The sequence below is a fragment of the Chelonoidis abingdonii genome, chromosome 2 (genome assembly GCF_003597395.2).
Source record: "Chelonoidis abingdonii isolate Lonesome George chromosome 2, CheloAbing_2.0, whole genome shotgun sequence".
Taxonomy (NCBI): Eukaryota; Metazoa; Chordata; order Testudines; family Testudinidae; genus Chelonoidis; species Chelonoidis abingdonii.
In genome coordinates, this window is record NC_133770.1 from 245,996,033 (window position 1) to 246,019,835 (window position 23,803).

At 38.0% G+C, this 23,803-nt stretch overlaps 1 protein-coding gene across 2 annotated transcripts in view; it reads left to right on the plus strand.

The window, feature by feature from the left end:
• Positions 1 to 275: 275 nt before the first annotated feature.
• ZFHX4 (zinc finger homeobox 4) overlaps positions 276 to 23,803 on the plus strand; it is a 181,825-nt gene continuing 158,297 nt past the window's right edge. Inside the window, exon 1 of one of the 2 annotated variants that reach the window (XM_032767922.1) lies at positions 276 to 581. The gene's annotated coding sequence lies outside the window, so the exon portion shown is untranslated. Of the gene's footprint in view, positions 582 to 2,481; positions 2,554 to 23,803 lie in introns of those variants that run through there. The other variant, XM_032767923.1, reaches the window with a different exon arrangement.

Here is a 23,803-nt window from a genome sequence, read left to right on the forward strand (position 1 = left end):
CTGGGCTGGTTCTGTGGTTCATGCAACCCCTACGAGCCCCCAGCAGCCGCGGCAGCTCCAGCTTCTCTAAGTCCGGGGCTGCGCGTCATTTGCAGTCTGGAGAATGTTGATCACCTCACTAATTACACCTCTCTCTCTCTCTCTCTCTCTCTCTCCTCTCCTCTCCCTCGCTCTCTCTCGCTCATTCCCAGAGTGCATATCGGGAATAGACACACAAAGACATGCGCACTCAACTTAATCAGCCATTTTTTTAAACAGGGCTAAAACGATAATAATTAGCAGAATAAAGACATATCGGATTTTCATTTCCTTTCCTCCTTTTCCCAACCCCTTCACAACCAAACAGCGAGACCGCGGTCGGCACATGCTTTAACAACTCCCGGACCCCAAAGGACTGCTCTATGCCCCCCACTTCTTGCTCAATAATTTTTATTTCCACCCAATAAAGTTGGAGGATTATTTTTTTTTATTTTTTTAATGAACCTTCTCTCGTTTACTTGGATGTGATCAGCTGTTAAGTAAATAAAGCAAAACAAAAAAAGAGGCGAAGATCCAGTAGGAACTGCGAGGGGAAATGGAAAGTAAGTTTTTTCTTTAACTTTTATTGAGTAGTTTGTGTTAAATTTAGGTCGTGTATCGATTATCTTTCCAGGCTGATCTTGCACAATCTTTGATATTTCGCTCTCGCTCGCTCTCTCTCTCTCCCTCTCTCTGCCTCTTTCTCTCTCCCTCACATACGCACACACTCACACTCACATCCCCAGATCCCATGTATCTCTCCCTCTCTCGCCCCCCTTTTTTCTCCCTCTTTCCCCATTTTTAGGTACAATATTTGCTCTCATTTGGGGGAGGAGGGGCTGCTTTCTCTTTCTCTCGATCTCTTTTTATTTTTTATTCTGGAGGGTGACATTTTTCGGGCTCTAACTTTTGGATTAAGTGGAGGATTCTACACGTTTTTCCAGAAGAGGCTTTGCTCCCCCCCCTTTCCTCCCCATTTTGCATTTTTAGGGAGCTGGAAAAAAAACCTGTCAGATTAGGAAAGATGTTACCGCTGCCAGAAGTCATCGTCTGCCAGTACCCCCAGCCCTTTACTCCTTCACCTTCTTTCACAGCTTGATCCCCACAAAAGTTTGAGGTGTATTTTGGGGGGGCAGATTCCCCGTTTTTCCCCCCAACTTTCGCTTTTTAGGGGGCTAGATCCCAGCAGGACGAAGGGGACCCGGACTGTGTGTGTGCGTGCGGGTGCTGTTGGGGTGTGGGGGGTACTGTGTTCGCAGGTAGGTTTCGAGGCAGCAGCAGAAGCTGTGAGCTCCTGTCTCTAGCAGCAGGAAGAAGCAGAGCCCGTTAGCAGCGTGCTTTGCCTGTGTGTCAGTTTCCACAGAGCTGCTGGCTTAGAGGGATGTGCTGACGGACGCTGTCTGGAGCAGGCTGGCTGCCGGAGCAGCTCGCCAGTAGCTAGGGGCATCGCTGCTATTGGGCTTTGGGGCTGGCTTAAGCCCCCCCTCCCCCCCGCCAAGGCTTTACGGGGAAATCGGTATGTTTTGAACGCGAGGAAGATGCTGTAAAACACAAATCGTGATAACGCAGCACAGCCCCTGCTCTGGCTCCCTGTGCCGGGGATCAAGTGCATCCCTGCCGACCCAGCGGCTAATGGCAGCCTCGTCCCTGCTTCCCCCTTCCGCCTTAAATGAAATTTCCTGTAAAAATGGTAATAAACTTTCCCCCCAGCCGATGCCAACTTACGGCCGCTCCCCTCCACTCCTCCCCTCTTTCATCCCTCCCCAGCAGCAGCGGCAAACGCACGGGTTGGTATTTCTTTTGTTACCTGCGAGGCGGGCGGCCGGGGGTCTCTCATCGGCTGCTTGGGGCACTGGGTCCAGCCGAGAGAGGAGGCACATCAGTCAGGTTCAGCCTGTTTCACCTCAGCGCCGTCCCGAGGAGGCTTTAGCTCCCATTCAGGAACACACCCTCCTCCTCCTCCTCTTCCTCCTTAGGTACCAAGGCACAGATCGCAAGCAGAACACCCCCTCCCCACAAAAAAAAAAAAAAAAAAAAAAAAAAAGCCCAACCAAAAGACAACTTGCCAGGCTGAAGATGGTGGAGCTACACTGTCAGACACAAGCAGGTTCACCCAGGAAGTCTGACCATCCCGTTTTCTGACAGTTGCATTTCCTCTGCTCCATTTCGCTCTCCTGTTTTTGTTTTTTTTTTAAACCCTGTTCCATTTTTAATCAAGGATCATGTAGTTGGCAAAAGGAGAGAGGGAGAGAAACAGGAAGAAAGAGAGAGGGCTGTTGTTTTGTTTGTTTTTTAATTGTGTTCCCCTGGATTTTCAGTGGCTTGATCCCTAGGAGCGGTGGTGGAGTGGTTAAGGATCATATGTAGTATTATATTTTTAGTTTGGTGGTGGATGGATGGAAGAGGTAGTGAGCAGCCTTTGCAGCCCTGCCTGTTGTTGGTTAGATTGAGGCAGAGACTTGGCTGCGATTGGGACACGACTGTGACATGGGCATCGATCGCTTCCATTGAGAGCAATGCAAAAACACAGCCTGGGTATGTAACACTCTCAGTGCCATCAACACTTGTTTTACTTTATATTTACTGGCAAAACTGACAGAACAAGGCGAGTGCTTTTCTTTTAAAGAAGGAATACAAACAATTGGATTGGAAGGTGCTCACAGAAGATTGTTAAAATAAACTGGAGGGGGGGGCCTTAATCATTATTACTCCACGTTCTGTTCAACTGACTGTATTTAAGGAGTTTCTTTCTCTTCTGCTCTGGGGGATCCTACTAAACTGAATGAAATAATAATAACAATGAAAAAACACCCCCAAACAATCAGCCTTGAGGGAATATCTGATAGTTTTCAAGGTTTGTGGTTTCAATCGGCAGGAAGGCATACAAAAATAAAAGATTCCTAGCCAGCTGTTTTAACCTTTTGCACCTGGCTTCAGTGCTGGGCTCATCAGGATTATTCAGTTATTCGTGCTATCTGTGCTTGAATATTTATGGTATGCGATCTAGAGATCCACACACTGCACTGTGGCATCTATTTATCCTCTGGTCATTGGCTTTTCGACTTCTTCAACATAAACATGTATTCGATAGTTTTCATTTTTAATATAATGAACATATAGGGTCAATGAAATATAGGGGGAAAGTCGTAAATCTGCAAAAGTGAAACCTACCCAAGGAACAAAGAAAGGTCAGGTAAACCATCTGTGTAAGTCACAGTAGTAGTACCTGCTATTGGTTTAAGCAGGGATACTGGCTTAGTATAAGTTTCATTTTAGAGAATCAGTTAGACCAAGTTAAAACTAGAGGAAACCTTTGCAGATAACATATGGCATGAGGTGCATCTTCAGAATAAGGGCAGATTTTTGTTCTTTGATTTTTTTTATTAGTTTGGATTTATTTTTAAAAGATGTTGTACCAGCAAAGAACATATAAAGGGGGATGAGAAAATCACTGTTTAATATTGCAGAATTTACTGCTTCCATTCTGACCATGAGCCTAAATTTACACAATGAAATTTGATTATCTCTAATAACAATATTAGATCCTGCACTGGATGGATGAGAATTGAGGTGGTTTTGTTGATTGCAAGAGTTTAATGTTGCATTTCAGAATCTGATGTGGTTTAGCCTCCCTTCCATTAACTGGAAAACCCCTGAGGTTTTACAATTATTTCTTAAAGATAATACATTTAAGATTGCATTGGTAGGCTGAAGAAAAGTCATAAAGGCAAGAAGGGAAGCCCTTAATAACTCTTGAGATTCAGACATGTTCAGCAGTTAGATTGGCTCTGACTTCACCAAGGGTCGACAATGTGTCATTTCCATGAAGCCAAATTGCCCTCTGCCTATATGATATTAATGTGCAAATCAATATTTCAGGGATTAAATTTCCCTTCTTCATTTTTTATGGTTTCTACCTCAATAAGTCTCAAGTCTATTAGAAGAGGCTGGATGATTTAAAATCTTTCACTGCAGAATGACTTGTCGTAGCCTTGTTTCACAGACCATTTTTGGATTTCGTTATAAAAGACCAAAGGCATTCCAAAGAAGTTGATAGTCAATGTAGGGACATGCTCAGTATTGTAAAGCCCTTGTTCGATTAAGAGCTAAAAAGGTATTGAAAATATAATATATATGTTTATATAATATATATACAGTCTATTGCTTTAAAAATATTATGCTAATCACCTATTGATTCATTTCAAAATCAGTTGAAGCTCCTTTCTTATTAGTGATTTGTTCAGCATTCTTCAGCTTTGTTGTTAATTTTTTTAACCATCATGCATGAATTAATGTGCTGTGAGAATGTGTTTGGGGTTTTGGTTTAAGAATATTTAAAAACAGACATTTTTGCCTTTTTAATCTAAGTGGTGTGAACAGTCTAGTATAGTTAAAAGAACCAGGGCTGTTTTTTCTGTATTCAGGGTTCAGCATTGTTTTAATGAAGCAAAGGGGCCTTTTACAAATATTTTATGATTTCTAAATAGATGTTTATCAGCAACATTTATTAAGAATGTCCTTTTGAATATTCATGATCAGTTAAAAATTAAAATGGAGATATCTGGTCTGGAAGGAAACAATACTTGACAGAAAATTTAGGTCAAAATATGAGGTTGTGACTTTATCACATAATCTTGAGAAGGCCCTACTGTCTATCATTTGGTGTTGTTTTATAGTCTTAGACCATCTGGACCAAGTTCCGCACAGCTGCATGAATTTCATATGTGATAGAACATTTTTTCCATTCAGTGTGAAATGTTCCTTCCTAAAAACGTACACCAGACTCGCTTAATTTAGTCTGCTAAAAGAAATGCACATGAAAAAGGACAAAAGGCTCTTTAATCTCTGCAAGCTGTTTGTTTTTCTTCAAGATTCCTGTCTATTTGAGTTTGAAAAGTCATGTTTATTGAGGAGATGATTCTGAGGTGTGACATTAAAATAATATATGATTTTTGTGCTAGTTTCTGCTCTTCTAGTTAATTTGCACAACTACTTTTTATGCCTGTCAAAACAGAGAGTTAATCTATTCTTATTTACAATTAATCTCAATAAAATTAATCTTAACTATGCCTTAGTCAGTGGCTTAAAATATCTAATTATATTCAATTAACTGCTGTCATAGTAATTAACATTGCTTAATTGCCTCTGCATATATTTATGTAAAGCTCATTAGTTACTGCTTGCTCTTTTTTTCCTTTGCTCACTTCCATTTTTGTTGCTGTCAGAGCACTGACATCAAACCCTCTCTAGGTTTTGACAGTTCTGATCTATAAGGATCTGACTATGCCAGTGAGGACAAATGATTTTGTAACATTTTATTTGGGTAAATATTAATGTTTTCATATGCAAAGAGATACTAGTGCTGGGCTTTAAAATGCCCCTAACTTCCCCCCCCCCCACATCCTACCCCAGCTCAGACAAAAATATATTCTAGCCATGTTGATAGAAATATGAGAAGCCAGGTTAAGCTTTGTGTTTATAAATGAAGAGCCTTTCTGCATCTGCCTTGAGGCTGTATCCACAAGGCAGAGCTTTCCTGCTCCAAAATCATTCAAAGGGTTAAAGACTTGGCCAGGGTTCAAACTGAAAAGCGCCCAGGGAAAGTGCATGTGAATATGTACAAGTTTCATGTAATTAGTGCTTAATTATATTAACATATGCAAATTGTCAATTTAGGAGCTTGTTGAGCTGGCAAAGATCAGCCAGGCACAATTGCTGTATTGTTCTGAAACAATAATGGATCTCAAGTTGGATTGTGGAAACACATAACTAGCTATCTAATTTAACTCATACCATGGTGAAATTTCATTAGTCTCCATGGAGACTGGTTTAATTGTGCTGACTAATGTTCTGGGCTGCAGAATGTCCTAAAAAGAAAGCGTTGTTTGCCTAATCCACCTTACAATGACACTTGTTTGTACATGTTTCCCTTGTGTGAGAATTTGCATATGCAAATAAATAGTTTCTCTGCATCATTTGTCATGGCTGTTCATTACCCATGAAGAGGACATTGTTACTAGGCTGTTACTGAGTCTCCCAAGACAGGATAGTGTCAACCAGTCCAGCCACATTCTTTCATAATTTGTTTCTGATTAATAGACCAGAGTGAGGCTCATTCTATTCAGGCCTCTGCAAAGGGAAGGTCAGTTCTGTCACTGAAAAGAGTTTCCGCAGCAACTGAAGTTTTTCTCTCCCTCCCCTTTCCTCTTTTTCTTTAGCTAACATAATCATATTTAAAATAATGTATTCTTGCTCTAAGGAATACCTCCACTAATAATCTCTAGTTTCCTAAAGCAAAAGAGAGGAAAATAAAGGAGATTCTGGTATTGGAATATTAATCCTGTTTTTGACAGAAAGGTAAACTGATATAATTGCTTTTCAGTCGAAGGAATGGGGGTTTATACAAGTGTGAAAGCATCGGAAAAGGATTAGCATTTTTTTGCATAATGAAAAGCTCTGTTGAATAGAGCACTGAATGGTTGACTGAATGACTAAGATGAAAGGAAGATGAAAATGCAGGCTCCTCTTTCTTTATGCCCATGCTCAGCTCTCCCTAAAGTTATGTTTGTCCAAGACTTTAGAAAACAAGCAGAAGCTCAGATTTCAGCAACTTTATAAGATGCCCTGAGTTTCCATCATCATGTGAAGTAATATGTATGATAATAGTGCAGCTAGAGGATGATAAACACAGGTTTGTATGTAGAAGAGTTCCAGGAACATGACAGGCTAACCAAATATTGACTATTGGGTATCAAGGATTCTCAGTACTTTGCCTGGAGGGTGGGGGTGGGAGTTGGGGAGTTATTCTAAAAGTTTCCAATGGAAATTATGCACCACTACAGAATAATAGTCTAATCAAGTTTGTTATTTATGCAAGCAGCATTTAGTTAATACCTGTTTTAAGTAATTAACTTTTTCTCTTTGGAAAAAGTTAATTCTGACTTTAAGTGATTAAGTGGTCTATAAGCCTTTATGGGGAAAAATACTCTCCTATTCAGTACTTAACATGGAAAAATCTAATTTAAATAGAAATTAGTATATGCATATCATGAAGAGTATTTTGGCACAATTGTATCAATATATTTTAACTTTTTAAAACACTTACAGTAGGTTCCCATATCACTAAAGGCCTGACCCTACTCTCATCAAAGTTACAGATTAAAGTCAATGCAGGTTTTAAGGGAGTAGAATCAGGCCTTATGTTAGGGCTGTAACTGGTTAGCTGTTGACAATGTGATCGGTGCTCATAGTTATATTCTCTCAACAGTAATTAGTGCAGCTAAAATACCTTAAGTGTTGAGATAGTTTTGAAAGTGGGAATTGGTTATTTTTGTTCATATGTAAATTGATTGCAGTGTAGATGATTATTTATATATATGCATTTAAATAATTATTTATTTAGTGGCACTATAGAAAAGTGTTGGTAGACTCTACCATATGTTATCTTTGTTTGTTTGCTCTTGTTAGTTTGCGGAACTTGCATTTGTACATGCTTGCCAGTTCGATGCTGTACTTGACTGGATAATATTTAAACGACTAGATTCACATTTAAGAATTCAGAAGTAAAAGTGAATGAATGAAGTAAGGTTGCCAATTCAGTATGGAATTATTTGCAGCCAGAAGTGTTTGATCTTAATTAGATCACAAAGATTCTTTACTTTTTAGATTAAGTTGAAGAAATTCTATATGGTTTTGGAAACTTTTATTGCTAACTTTATGAAATTCCTTAAAACCTCTGTTAAATGAAGAAGAAATCTACATAAAGGATGTTCTTTCAAACTGAGATGGGCTTATTGATGTATGTCCATAAGAAAATTGTGTTAATTTAAAAAATAAATTCATTTGTATTTTAAAATATTGTTAACCAAGCACCATGTGTTGTAACTGGAAATTTTCCAGCCACTGTAGAATTGGATAACACGTGGATTAATGGTAACTTATGTGATGTCTGCTTTCTTACTGAATGGGTAGAAAACCAGAGTATTTCAGATACTTTCTAAAATCCAGAAATCTCAGTAAGATGCAAAGTAGCATATGTTTATGTGAACAGCTGGATAGGTGTAAGAAATTAAGAGAGACACATTTCTTGGTAACTGTTCTAGGTTCATCACTGGTAAAACAATATTCATTATGGTATTCATATTTGTTGATAAGATTCAGAATCAATCCTACAGTCCTTACTCAGGCAAAACTCCTTCCTTCTTTTGCTCGAGTAAAGTCTTCAGGATTTGGTCTTTAACATGGGTGTTCTGTAGTTCCTTCCTAGTTTAATAGTTACACTTCAGTGCCACTATACCAGTACTCTTATTTATAATTCCTGTTTTTCCAAGGTTCACAATGTGGCTAGAAAAGTTTGCACCAGGCTGGAATTTAAAATGCAAGGTCCTGTCTATGACAGACTTTTTCTTTTTAAACAATATTTTTAAGGAATGGTTTAACCAACTTTTATGAGTGAAATAAAAGCTGACTGTGTTGACACTTTTTTTTATATGTTCACATTACTCAAAGCCACCTTTGAGTTTAAAAAATGACATTTAAAAAGTGATTTGTCTATAATATAGTTTACTTACTTTTGGTATTTTTGAGATCAATTTTAAACCCACCTAGAAATTAGGATTTTTTTTGCAAGCAGATTTAGCACGTTTGTGGCTGTCAAACTGACCTGATAGGCTGTACCAGCTCCTAAGTAGGTGTTACAGTCTTTTAGGTTGATAGTTCACCAACTAAAGACTATATGTACAAGGTAGACCATGGGATTTCTGAAAACACACATTTACCACATAGACTGTAATGGATTTGCAGTGCAAGTAATACACATACTATGCTATGTAAGACACACATCTAAGGATGTATTTAAATAGGCAAATGCTCTGTCTTTAAAACAAAAAAAGCCTTACAAAGTGTCTGTGTTGACTGAAGTCTCACTCACCTGAAATAGACAAAAATAAAGTGTCTGATTCTCCTTCCTTACACCAATGTAAATCAGGAATAATTCAACTGAAGTCACTGGAATTACATTGGTGTAAAACACTGGGGTGCAAATGGTGTAAATGAGAGGCGAATCAGGCCCATAATCTCCAGTTAAAAATACTCATGTTAAATCCTGTATAAAAGATGTTGTCTTTTTGCAAAGAAGTTTTAGTAGAACATTTTCTGTGTCTGAAGAAGTAAAACATAAGGTGAATGCTCTAGTTGAGATTTTATGGAGGGGCTGGTGGTGGCTGATTCTTTTCTGCAACCAGGTAATAGAATCATAGAACCATAGACTTTAAGGTCAGAAGGGACCATGATGATCATCTAGTCTGACCTCCTGCACAATGCAGGTCACAGAATTTCACCCACCCACTCCTGTACCAAATCTGTGTCTGAGCCATTGAAGTCCTTAAATCATGGTTTAAAGACTTCAAGATGCAGAGAACCTTCCAGCAAGTGACCCGTGCTCCACGTTGCAGAGGAAGGCGAAAAACCCCAGAGTTGTGAGTCTGAAAGCAAAGGTTGTTGAAGGCCTGCTCCTCCCAATTTGACACTGAGGCTTCCTCATAGAGCATCTCCCATAATCAGAGGTCACCTGTAACTAGCAGCTCCCCAAAATATGACATATTGGTGAAATAAATGGGGTTACTCTAGATTTACAACATTTGCTATAGATTTACAGATAAGAATCTTCTCCAGTTAAAGAAAACAAGAGCACACTTCCTCCCACTTGGAGAAAGAAGCTTCCATACTGTGAGACAGCAAAGGCCCCAAAGCAACTTTCCCAAGAAGACAAGAAGGGTCCTCAAGCTTCCCAAGTTTTGTACAAAGGACTCCACACAGAGCAAAGTTCCCTGTGTGAGGCGCCATAGCCAAACCATTACAAAGTGCAGTTTCTCCCTATTAGAAGCACATTGGTCCTTACTCCTGCTTTCAGATGCTAAGGGTCCCGATGAAAAGCAGCTCTTTATAGAGTACCACCCTCATGTTTTTCATCCTTCTCTTCACCCTCTCTGTAATGGGAAAATGTTTGTTTATTTAACAGGAAGAGAAAAATAGATTTTGTTCTCAATTTGTAAGATTGAGAGTATAAATAAGAAAATGCCTTAGCATTTATAAAATAAAGTTAATGACTGACATTTATATAGCAAATGTGACCCCCAAATCCCTTAAACTATTATAAACTGATTACAAGAAACCACTTCCTCCATCACTGGGATGCAGCCGTCTCTAGGGTGGAAAGTGTCACACAGTACACAAACAGCAGCCCACAACTATGCCACACAATGACTTGGGAAAGTTAAGAACGTTTTATCCCACAAAAACAACTAGATCATTGTAGTTAGACAAAATGTAATTTTCCAACTGGTAATCAGTTAGTGCATCAGGGCAAACGTTCCAGCTCTGGTGGAAAGTGTCACTGGATATTTGATAGTCACAGGTGGTCAGGGCCTTGGATTTATATCTCTTCTGAAAGAGGGTTCCTCCAGCATTACAGTAGCTTCTAGTTTGGAATTAGGGCCTGATCCAAAGCCAGTGAAGTCAGTGTGAGTAGAGACTCACAGTGACTTCTGTGGGCTTTTGGATCAGGCCCTTAGAGAGAGAAATGCCATTTACGAAATCATCAACAGCACTGTTTTCTTTGGAAATCTCCATGCTAGCTGGGGTTAGCTTATGAGATCACAGCCCAAGGTGGTATGGTTGCAACTTCTCTTGAATAGGTGGAGGAGCACCAAGATAAAAAGAAGTCTAAATGTCATTTTATAAATTGCTGTGACTGACAGCATAACAATGGCTTGGCTATTATAGAGTAGATTGAATCTCATTGGATGTGACGTGTCCAAAATAAAGGACAAGAAATTAAAAATTGTGGGTTTAATTGCATGTTGAAACCCTGTCCCCTAAACAACCAATTGTTCCTATGTATAACAGCATGGGTCTGGTATATGAGGGCATTATTGTTAGATGTGCTGTAATACTTATGTCCTAGTTGAAATGGCAGGAGTTAATGATAATGTGTTCCGAGTGGAGTTTTTGGGCTCCAACTCTGAATTTACTATCTTACGTCCATTTGTTTCACAACCTAAAGGTTATTTAAAAATAGTTTTCTAAGGATGTTTGAATTTATATAAACAAATTTAATAGCAGGAATTTGTAAATATTTCTTATTTTACTTCTTGCCATACAAACACAGTGTGTTAGTTCTCAGTATTTGACAGGATTTTAACAATTGGAAAAATATATTAGAAACCTTTTAGGTTTGTTTAAATATATGTAATTTAAACAAATGTGGAACTGTTTAATGGTTTGAGAATTATTTAGGCTGACCTGTGTAATAATATTTTTATTAGCTGTAATTTGTTTTCTAGGGAGAAAAGGGTGTTTTTAAAGTTGTGTGTTAACATACAGGCTTGGTATTGAAACGGGACAGTTCCTGAATGTGCATTTCTAAGAAGGTGGGACAACAGTTACCTAAAAGGTGAAGACTTGAGAAAAAATGGGGAGAGTCATTTCTTTCCTGAAATGAAGCAGGGTGCAGATTAGGAACCATTAAGATTTGCCAGGAGTTACTGGTCATAGAAGCCTGTTTAAGTGCTCACTGTCAACAAGGAAATCATGGGCAGCACTTAAAGTGGCTCACCTCTGATTTATTCATAAACCTCACACGAGCACTTGGCTTTGTTCTTATGCTGGTAAGGGGGAACTGATGCCAATAAGAACAGGAATAAAGAGCTTCTTGCATGGTCCAAAAGTGAATAGCACTTTACCTCAAAGCATGACTTCCATTCCCAAGATCTGTTGTGTTACAGTTGACTCTGTCTAGATGTGTGTATATTCTCAGATGAATTGCTAGAAGAGGTTACAACAAATATATACTTTGTAAACCCTGCAGCTGTAACAAGAACTATGTAACTGGAACTTAGACTCTAACTTAAGAGGAAGATTGCAGTATTAATACTGAATTGAAATATTTCCTCTTCAAACAGCATTTAGTGTTACTGAAAGTCAGACAACTGATTCAAGTGAAAAATCTTATTTGTATACCACTATACTCTTTAAGAGATTCATTTGAAAATGCATGTTGGTGGTACAGAAAAATATGTGAAGTAGTTTTGAGACAAAGAAATTGGCTTACTTATTTATTAGTCATGTTTGATTGCTGTTGGTTTATTTATGTCTTTCTAAAAATGGCAAGTAGTGCTAGCAGTCTACCATGGGGGAAGGGACCTTTTGAAGACGGTCAACTGGTATGTTTGCACTAGGGCAGAGGTTGAGTACAGTTTCTTAAATCCCCAGAGAAACATTTAATGCTAGCCTTTTTCTGATCCTGTCTGAGTCTGGTTTGCTTTTTGCTTTTAATGAAGTTTATGTGTTGTTACTTTAGGGTTCAGATGTTTTTTAAATTTACTTGCATTTTCATAACAAATTAAACAAAAGGAGTCATATTGAAAGATAGTGATGAGAGCTAATGATATGTCTTTAGATAAAGCAGTCCTCGTGTGCAATCTGATCACAGCCATCAGCTCATTTGTCATGGCTGAAGTGAAAATGTCAGGACCAATGAGTGTATGAGTGCTGAAGGGGGCGAAAGGGCTTTTGGAGACACTTTTGTGCTGGGAGTGGGCCATAGCTTAGATTCAGCTCTAGGGAAATACTGGGATTAGCCAACTCTGTGCACAAATCCCTAGCATAACAGAATTAGTTGGGAAAAATGAGGTTTGTTAGGGAAAAAAATTCTACAGAATTGCTCTAGGCTGCAGCCCAATAACTATGCAAAACAGTGAGGCTTTTTATTAAAATAATTTTAGTGATGTGAATTTACACGCATTCCAGCACAAGCCATAATTGGTAGGCAACATTACAACAGAGCCCATTTTAATGTATTTTATGCATGTGTCTAATTTTATACAGTTATCATAGTATTAAAATAAATGTGATCTTAAAAATCAGAACTAAAGGTTTTTCAAAACTGACAGGCAAATCAGATTTTAATTTTTTAACATTGATGTAAAAATTATAGAAGAAAATACAGTAGAACTAAATGTAGCTCATTGAAATACCAGCCAGTGCTGATGAAATCTTATAGAAGATAGGGTTAGATGGGACTACAGGGATCCCCTAGTCTAACTCCCTGCCAAGATGTAGGATTGTTGCATTGTTTAGTTCAGACAAAAAATAAGATGCTCCAACTCCCCACAGTAGCATTTCCTCACTCTGAAAGTTTAATTCATACCACAGATAATTGGCATACTGGATCAGAACCGAGGTCTGTTAGTATCCTGTCTCTGACAGTGGCCAGTGCCAGATGCTTTAGAGGAAGGTGCAAGAAACCCAGTAGTCGGATGTGAGATAATTTGCTGAACATACCAGGTCTCATCCTGGCCTCTGATAGATAGAGATTGGCTTAAACCCTGAAGAGGTGAGGTTTGGGGCTGGGAATGGACGACAGGAGATGGACCTCTTGATGATTACCTATTCTGTTCATTCCCTCTGGGGCACCTGGCATTGGATGCTGCCAGAAGAGAGAATACTGGGCTAGATGGACCTTTGGTCTGACCAACTTTGGCCGTTCTTATGTAATATCCCTTTCAAAATTTTTGTTCACATTAGTATGGTAACTCTGGATGTTCTTGTTATCCATATAAATGTCCAATCTCTTTTTGACTCTTGTTCAGTTTTTGGCCTCAGTGATGTCCTGTGGTTATGAGTTCCACATATCCAACATTGTATAAAGAAGAATTTCCTTTTATCAGTTTTGAATTTGACATCTTTTAATTTAATGGTCTGTCCCCTGGTTCTTGTATTACTACAATCCCTTTTTCCATACTGGGACCTCCTCCCTTTTAATGTATGGGAAAGACAAGGGTGGCTGTGGCCTTCTGTCACCTGTTTACAATCCCCAGGTTGAGAACACCTTAACAAAAATGAGGCTTTCACTTGCCAGACCCATCCAGCTGATGCCAAGATAGGGAGGTGGGTCAGATGATCATGTTCCTGCGTCTTTCTGGGCTGGTAGGAGCCAGACATCTTCCTTTTATCTCTGAATTGGCTAATGGGAAGAGTATGCTCAGGAATTGTCTGAGTGTTAGGTGTGTTCAAACACCAGTCCTCCTGGCTTGTTTCTGGGTGCCTCAGGAAAAGCATGGAGGTGGTTGGCCTGAAGAGAGTGTTTGCCCCTTCTCCTAGAATTTCACCAGTCTTGGAATAGCAGTTGTGAGGCAGTGGTTGTGTCTTCACTTCAGGGGACTCAGGATTCTTGCTGATTTGCACAGGATTTAGCAGACTTCCAATTTAGGGTTGAGAGAAATTTTTTCCTCATAGCATAGTGGTGCTGGTGCTGGGAGTTTTTCGCTTTCCTCTCATATATTTAGCTGGGGTCAACAGTATAGGCTAGATGTTAGTGATATACTGCTACTGAACTTATTGGTGGCTGCCATCAGATCACCCTATCACCGGTGGGTGAGTACTTTTCACAAAGTCAAACTTTTCAGTCAATATCTGACCTATCATTCCTTGTCCTCAAAGGAAACCTGCCCAACAACTTCAAAAGACGAGCTTGTGAACTTAAATTCATAACTCTGCTAGATGGTAAAAAATCATAGTGTCAACAGAGACATCGGTTTTATGGCTCATTACAACAGTTTTACTCCTGGGGGAATTCTGCATCACTGCACATATGCAGAATTCATATGCCAGGTAGATTTTTTTTTCTCAGCAGAAAATCCATTCTGCCAAGAAGTGCTGCAGTTACAACTTTCACCCAGCAGGGGCCACTGTGGCACCAGAACAGAGAGCAGCTGCTCCCAGGCGGAAGCAGCAAGCTACAGATAGGGAAGAGAAGAGGCCGAGTTCCTCGCAGCACCCTGTCCCTGGGGCCAGCCTGTCAGGAGGCATGGGATATGTGGGGGACAGACTGGGGTTCAGAAGGGCTAGTGGGGGGGGGAACAGACTGGGGTAGGGGCTGAATGAGAGTGGGGGTGCAAGGACACATGGGGACAAGAGGGCAGGGCTGACTGAGGGGGTGCAGGGAAATTGGGAAGGGGGTGCAGGGACACATGGGTATGGGGGGCACAGGAACACATTGGGACAGGGGCAGATGGGCCTGACTGAATGAGAGAGGCTAAGGGTTAGCCAGGATCAGTATGGGAAAAGCCCCCTAGGAAACCTCCTCCCTCAAAGAAATAAACTGTTACATGCTATTCCCACCCACACCCAACAACCCTCCAAGTTCATACACAGGCTCCTTCCCAGCAATTACTTCCCTCTCCCTCAACTCCTCCCTTACCCCTAGCTCCCCCAACCTTCTGCATTGCTTCTGAGGGAAATACGTGTCTGTATAGTAGTTTAAATTAATTATTATTTACAGTTCTGTATTAATATGCCTAATAAGGAATTTATTTGTCAGAAACATTTCTTGAATCTTTTTGTTGTCTGTATTGTTGCAGACATACTTGCTGACAGGTATTTTGAAATAAATTATAAAAATAATTGAAACTGGTGTGATTATATTGTATTATTTTGACAAAATATGCAGAATTTTGCAAAATTTTAAAATATTGTGCGTAGGATTTTTAATTTTTTGGCACAGAATTCCCCTAGGAATAAAAAATTTGTAACCTACCAACCCTTCTTTGTCCTGTGACTGCAGAGGTGTTAATTGCCCACTTCATTTTAAGTGGTTTCTTGTAATATGTTAACCCTTTATGCTTGTATTTAGCTGTGATACTCTGGTTTACCTTTTCCAGACATGAAGAGCTTTGTGAAGCTTGAAAGCTTGTCTCTTTCACCAGCAGAAGCTGGTCCAATAAGAGATATTACCTCACTCACCTTGTCTCCATTGTATCATGGTTGAGTTTGAGGCCTTGGCAGCAGGGCTGTGATGTGGTGGAGAGAGGCTTCGGCATTTAGTGTATTTGGAGTTATTAGTAATTATGTATTTCACAATTTGTTAAGCATATTCCACTGGGAGGGGAAGTGGGTGATCTGATTCTTAATCCCTTTCCCCCCCAAATCCATGAGTTTAGGAGCAAGCAGGGCTAAAACACAAGCTGACTGCAGGGGGTGGAGAGAAATGGGTGTGCAGAAGAGCCTTAGGCTCTGGCTCAGATACCAGGTAATTGTCTCCCGTAAACTCAGTCTTCCTTGGAGTGGGTTTGCTGCTAGCATATGAAACTCCCCTTTGTGGTCACAGGCTTCAGGCCTTCACAGAGATATGAATGTGGCCCCAGGGACTAAAGATACCAGGTAACCTTGAGACTGTTGTAGAAATTTGTAATAAAGTTGCAGCCACTGGCCTTTAAACCCCAAACACTTCTCTGCTTGTTTACAGGTGTCACTGTGAGTGGCAGCAGCAAAGTAATTTATTTGATCTAACTAGTACTTATCTTTGTTAGAAGTTGTCTACAGATTTCTTCCATTTCATGTACTGTGAATTGTCCTCTTTCAGATAATGTACTTGTACAACCTTTTTTGTTTAATTCTATTGATTTACAGTGTTAAAGTGAAATATCTGATACCTGTTTCCTGCCCTTCAAGTATATGTAGTCAAAGGGGCTGATTAGGTTCTCCCCTCCTCCCCACAAGCCCTTTAGCTATTTTAAATGTATAATTATCATTGCATGTAATTTGATAGCTGCACTAATTGCTGCCAACCATTGTCTGTTTGCACTTAATGCTGAAACCTGATCAACATCCTGCTTTGGTTGATGTTTAGTGGTAAACTTTAATTAACTCTTATTGCATTGAAGAAGAGCTCAGTCTCAGTGCTAACTAATCATTTACCTTCATTATGTCCTGACAGCTCCACTTGTTCCTGGTACTAATAGATACACCAGTCAGTAAATAAACCTGCAAACCTTCATTCATGCCTTGAAGTTGTTCCACATTGATATTTTGTTGCTTAAAAGTATAAGATAACTGGGTAAGATAATTATTTCAGTTAGTTTTGTATCTCTGGTTTTCCAGACACCAATCTCAAATTGCCTTTTTCATGCCAGACAATTTCATTTTAATAGTAACTGTAGATTTAAGATAACATTATTCCTTCAACATGGTTCCTATAGACATGCATCTTTTGAATCAATACAATTAAGCTTGTCTCCTGTTGGAATTCTTGTAATTATTTTTCCTGAAATACTTTTCCTGTAATGATATTGAAGTTAAAGCAATCAGGTTACTGGCAGATCATGTAAAATTCAACTCAAAATTGCTGGCTGCTTGATTTTAATTTGTCTGACATCAAGTTTGTTTGAAAAGGGATAATATGTGGTTAAACCAAGGAGCTTATAATTATGGTTGACATTTGTTTGTTTATAATGAAATCTAATTAAAGTTCATACATTTTAAAACACAAAAGTTAATTACTGAATTGCTCACTTCACTTATGCACAGCAGTCAAATTAACTTGCAGTGTAAAAAATGATGAAAGACTCTGCATAATAAATAAAATGCCCAGTTGATCTTGGATATCCACAACAAATTAGCCACTATTTTATTCAAGAAATAAATCTGCCTTGTTACTGACTATACTATTTAAAAAAACCAAGTGACCTTCTATTTTCATTGACCATGTTGATTTTACTATGAAATAATATTTTAATACTGTAAGGAACACTATACATTTTCTTTTGAGAATGCATCATTAAAAGTATCTTATGTTATGTTTCTAAAATGTACTCTAAAACCTATCCTATAGTCTATTCCTTCATCAAGACTCTTTCTGAAATCATCTGAAGTTGGAGTATTGCTAAGAGAATTGGAATGCTAGCATGAATACCTGGCTTGTGATTACTTCTATAAAGATAATTACTGCATTGTTAGCCTGCAAGGGCTTGTGGGCCTTTGTTTTTTGTTTTTAAAAAAATTGAACCATAACTTTTATTGCAAAGTTTGTTGTCAGATGATAGAGACAGGCTGGATATCTGGAACCATAATGCCTTCATAATTATTAATATTTCTAGTTTTGTCTTAAATTTTGAATTTGCTAAGAAGGTGTGTGCATGTTGCAGCAATAACACTTGTCTGTGAATAAAAACAAAATATTTATGATAATTCACACACTTTAAAAGACTATTCCATTGTACACTGTTCTTTAAAGTGCCCTGTATCATATTTTTTCAGAGTCAGAAGCCAGTGGTAAATTTCATGAAACAAGAAACACTTCTGTAATTTTTAAAACTTGTTGAAATAAGCTATTCGTTTCCCAGTGTTTGTGAGCAGGTGAGAGATATTAGCTGTGTGATTTTAGTGAAGACAATTAGGATTAATTTTCTGACTAGTTCTATATAATGTTCTTGTGTGTGATTTTAAAATAATGTGTAATGTAAATTAACTTTGTAGTTAAAGAGATTAAATTGTAAAGGCTTTACAGATTGGCAGTATTGACATATGGATAAACACAGTAAATATGATTTATTAATTCCTAAAATGATTGATGGAGTAAATTTATTGTAAAAAACCCCAAATGGATTCCATAGTTAAGGTTTATGTTCAGCATGATTATTAATTTAAATTTCCAAATCGAATAGGGATTTTTGCAGGGGGGGGGAGTGAAAAGGGAGTACATGGGGACTCTTTTCATTAATGATGAGCTTGTAAAAGTGAGTACTTTATATAACTTTTCATAGTTTATATTGTGTGCATTATGATACAGGACCCGATTGATTTGTAGATTAATATTTATTTAGTAAAGGAAAATCAAAGGGATTCAGCAGTCATAATTTTAACTCTAATCCTACTTTGCATAGATGAGACAAAGGGAGGTGATTAATGCTTATAGCTCATTGGGTAACTATCATTCAGCTGCATCTTACTTTAAAAAGAAAGAAAGGAGGAAAGTTGGTATATTCTGTTGCTATTGGCAAGCAACAGTTTTCTAGCTATCTGTTAGCTGATTAGGCCATCCTTTCCCATTAATGAAGTAATCACTACAAAACTTCAGTATCAGGTAGAACACTAGCAAAACAGTACCAAAGAGAGAATCAGAAAGAGGTACTACAGATAATTAGAGTTCGTGTTCTTGTCTCACACCAATGCAAACTATTACTTTTCAGTTAGAGTATTTGCAAAGCTAGAAATCAAATGGGTAAAATGTTCCAAAATTTGTTTATAGAGATGAGCCTATTTCTTAGGTTCATCTTGCATACTGATTATTACATTTTCCTGAAACAAAACAAAACCAGTATAGTTTGTTCAGGCTGAGATTGCTGATCTTGCTCAAAAAAGAGAGCAGCTGCAGTGGTTTCATTAAAGCTGTGGAAAGAAGACAGGAGAGTAAAGCAACAGTTCTTCACCATTATAATTAAATTAAAAATTCCAAAACCTATTATTATGTTATTGCCATCATGTACATTTTCTCACTGGTTCTTCAGTGTAGCAAACAAAGAAACTATCATATCTTGACAGAGAGGGAGAATGCATCAGTCTCATGAGATTTCATTATAAAAGTTAAAAAACCATCTGGAATGATAGCTGATTTAGGCCTTGAGGATCATAAGGGGAATAGAGGAGAAAATAATCTGGTGGAATACCACACTCAGTATTGTCTCATTTCTCCCCTTTTTAAATTTGCTGTTTTAAATGCATAATATATTTGGTTACATCCCTCTATTCAAACTTAATTACCTTCTCCACTTTGTCGTGACATGGTTGGAAAGTTTTTGCCATGTCAGGAGAGGTCGTCACACATTCTTTTGCAGTTCTCTTCATTAATTCCTCCTTGCAGAAGCATTTTCTATCGTGCTGGGAAGGTAGAAGGGTGTAATAGAAGAGCTCTGAAACATCAGCAGGAAGCTCTAAGCTGGTTAATGCAGTATAATTGTCTGGACATAGACTGGTCTTTGTTTGTGTGGTTCACTTAGAATCAGCTGTAATTAACTCCAGAGTGTTTCCAGATTGCCAGCAAAGAAAAATTACAGCTTTTCTGTTTTAAATTGGAAAGCTCACAAAGACATTAACTATGCAGATTGCTTTTACTTTGATATATTTCTGTCCTGTAAGAAAAAGCTTATTTGGCTCTTTTTCCTACCCTAAAATGTACGTTTGTTAAGTTATTTGATTTAGGGTCTATTAGAGTGTAATGGCTACTTAATAATGTGGTCTGAGAAATATTTTTCTTTCTAGTCCACCCTTCAACTCTTACTATTTCTTATGGTTTTTGTTGTTTGGTGTGTGGGGGGTTGTTGTTTTTTTTTGAGGGGTAGGGGGTTGTTGTTTTGTTTGTTGTTGCTTTGCTACACTGAAACCAAGTTTCTGACAGATGTATAGATGTCTTTACATACAGTAGCCTACAATATTAAGTATCCTTTACATGAAACAGACTGAAGTGAAAGACACCTCTGTGCTATCTAAGCCCACATCCTATTTTCCCGCAGTTAAAAGCATAAGAAAAAAATGTAACTGTAAGACTTTTTGGTACAGGTAGTTTACCTGTATTTGGTTATCTAAAACGAGTGATTGTGAAAAAAGGGGCAGTTTAAAATCTGTTCAGCTCATGGTCAGCTAAATTCCTACCACACCCAGTTTAAAAGGTGGTGTGTACAGTAGTTTATAGTTATGGATTCCAGCCATGGGCTAAAATGAAGTAGCAGTGTGAGCAAGTCTCTAGCTAATGCAGCTAATAATGCAGCGCTGTACACAAAGGATCTGTCAGCAATTGATGCAAAAAAAGTCCAACCAAAATCTTTTTTTCCTTCTTTCTTTCTTCTGAATTTAACAATAAGGAATTTAAGCCTCAATGTGGCTTTAGCAACCAAAGAAAAGAAGCTCTTGGTGTCTGCATAATACCACTTTGATGGATTTTTTCATCAGTCCTCTGTACGTGGCAACAAATAAACAAGTATAATTATACTTGTGAAGGCCTATTCATTGCTTTGTCAGGATTAGATATATGTGCAGTTTTCACACCGAGCCTCTCTTTTGTCTTTGCCTAACTCACTATGACATATTGATAGAGGATTTGGTATGGGGAAAAGGCCACAGCAGAGACAGTGATGACCTTTTGGAAACTTGATATAATTCAAGGATTTTTATTTATTTTCTTTTTTTAAAAAAGATTTTTTTCAACTTGTTACCAAATTCTGTTGTAAGTGGGCAACTTTTAACCCATTTTTTAAACAGCATAAATAAAGACTCAAAGTGTTATGAGATGGCTAAAGAGCAGATGGGAATAAAAACAATAGGCTAAGAAGCTTCTTGGTCTTCTTTCCCAGCACTTAGCACTGTGGCTAACCTAACATTCCTTTCCCATTATTCTGTCCTCTTGATCAGATCACGTTCTTTTTAATCATTTCACAAACACTGTCTCACTGGACTGCAGAAGAAGGCTGGGACAATCTCAATTAAAAAACAGAGGTAAAACTGGCATTTCTGATTCTTTGTTCGAATGGGAGCACGGCATTCTAAATGCAGAGGAATTCTCCTATTGTTCAGAAAGCACCCCCTTTTCATTAGCAGATCTGCTTGTAGGTGGGTTTTTAGTAATTTAGCAGAGCAGAATTTAGAGAACAGTTTCTCCAGGAGGAAGGGAGAGGTTAGCAATTTAAGTTTTTTCTGTATATGGGCCATTGTTTTTGAGGAAAGGATTTAAAATGTTCAGAGTCACTGGCCTTGTGAATCACTGAGAGAACTTTAAATACTAAGCAGACCAGCAGGTATGTATTTCTGTGATCCCAGCTGATAGCACTGGAGAAGATTTGTTTTCTTGTTAATGTCTCTAGGGATAAACATTTATGTGTCAGTATTTAAAATATAAAAGCATTGTTCCTCAACATTTTAAGACAAAATAGTTTAATAAACACTTTAAATTGTACTTAAGTTTGTAAAGTGGGCTGAAACCTGTTACATGAACTTTCTGGAAAAAAAGATCTGTTTTGGTTCAGTAGCAGACCTTGTGTTGTTTTTTCATGACTTTGTTAGACTTCATTATAAGTTAGATAGAAGGGTCCGTGCAACCAAAGAAGTTTCTTTTTCAACACTGAAGATGCTGTAATCTCTAAGAGCACGTACATTCAGTCATCTCCGTAATCTTTAATTCCTCATTAAGGTATGATTTCGTTTAAATAACCTGATAACAAACATGGCCACAAAGACTGTAAACAGCTGAAGCATGAAAATATACATTATGGTTATGGTGTGTTTTTTTTTTTCTCATCAGTTCAAAGAATTAGTATTTGTTTTAATTGGAGTGAAATGCTCATTTGTTTATACAATTGTGATCAGAAGGCTGATGTCATTGTTTAGGAGTCTGATTAAGGCTGAAATTAGGTAAGGAGACTGATAGCTATAGATGGGTAGTTTATTTAATTTTTTTTTAATAAAGAGTAACAGGAAACACAGTAGGACACTTACGCTATGCTAGTTTTGTTTTTTACTTTAGTTGTGTGATGGTAGATTTAAAAGTGAAGCCGGGTTCTGTTAAATCTTCCAGAAGGGAAATTACAGCAGCACAGCTACTCTGTGGGGGATTGTGGAGTAGGAATGGTGAGATGATACACTGCAGAGCCCATTTTGTATCTGTCGAGAATTATTAAATGCACATTAAACACCAGTCTGCTTGAAGTGCAGTGTGCATACCCATGACTATTCTGGCAAGTGTTTGTGTGTTGTGAATTCTGTAGTATTATGGTATACAGTTATGTAGATAGAACTTCCTTCAAGCATCCTAGAGTAAAAGGAAAGCTACAGATAGAATAGTTTGGGGCAGTTCCATTTAGCCCCACTTGGTGCATTGATTCACTCTGTTTCAGTTAGTTTTACCTGTTAAGGAAGTTGCATCCTGGCTAATCATTTAATGACTGTGGGAAAAGGAGAGTTATTTAATGTTAATATTAAAAAAAGCATTTTATCATTGCTTAAAAATACGGTAGTTGCTTGTTTTAATCTGGCCTGGTCCACACACAGTTTTCTGTACCGATATCACTGTGTTTAGTTAAGAGTGTGATTTAAGAAACAAAAACAAAACTGAAATAGTTACAGCAGTAGAATTCCTAATGTGTGTGCAGTTATACTTAAAGATGCCTTTGTAACAGTGTAGTTTGTTCCCCTTCCTTTATGGGCAAAAGTTATACAGGTATAAATGTGCTTATATTAGTATAACTGCATCCACAGGAGGTGGGTTGTACTATAGCCAGTATAGTTTTTGTGCGTAGACAGAGCCTTAGCAGTAGATTATGTTAAACGTATTGGCTGCTTCAGGATGCACATATGTTTGTGTAGATTTGCCAAATGCAAAGGTAAACATGCCTGTCTCTGGACTAATTAGAAAATTGTTAGTTTTTCATGCTCTTTGTGATCAGATTATTTCAATGGGTTTTTATAGTGCATGCCTGCCATGAGCATAATTAACCTGGAGCTCATCAGTGATTAAAATTACATACTAAGCTTTGTGATGTTTGATTCAGGAGCAATTAAACTGTCATTTTAGCCAACTCAGATACCAAAACTAATTTTGATTTATTTTCAATCTGTGCAGATCTTCTGATGTATCTTAAATTGATCACTTCCTCTCTTTGATTTAGCTGATAATATTAAATTTGATTCATTTAAAAAAATTAAGCAACCATCCTTCATACTTAATATCTCAGTGACCTTCACTGAAGACACTTCTAGGCAAGGACTTTTTTTTTAAATCCCAAAATCACACTGTGAGATTGGAACAGTGTACAGCTTTATATATTGTCTGGCAAAGTAAAATGTGTAAATTAGGTTGGCTTTCCCTTGCTCGTAAATGAAGAGATCAGAGAAAATATGAATGCTTAGAATATCTAAAACAATAGTTTTCAGGATATAATCAAACTTTTATATGTAACTGAAA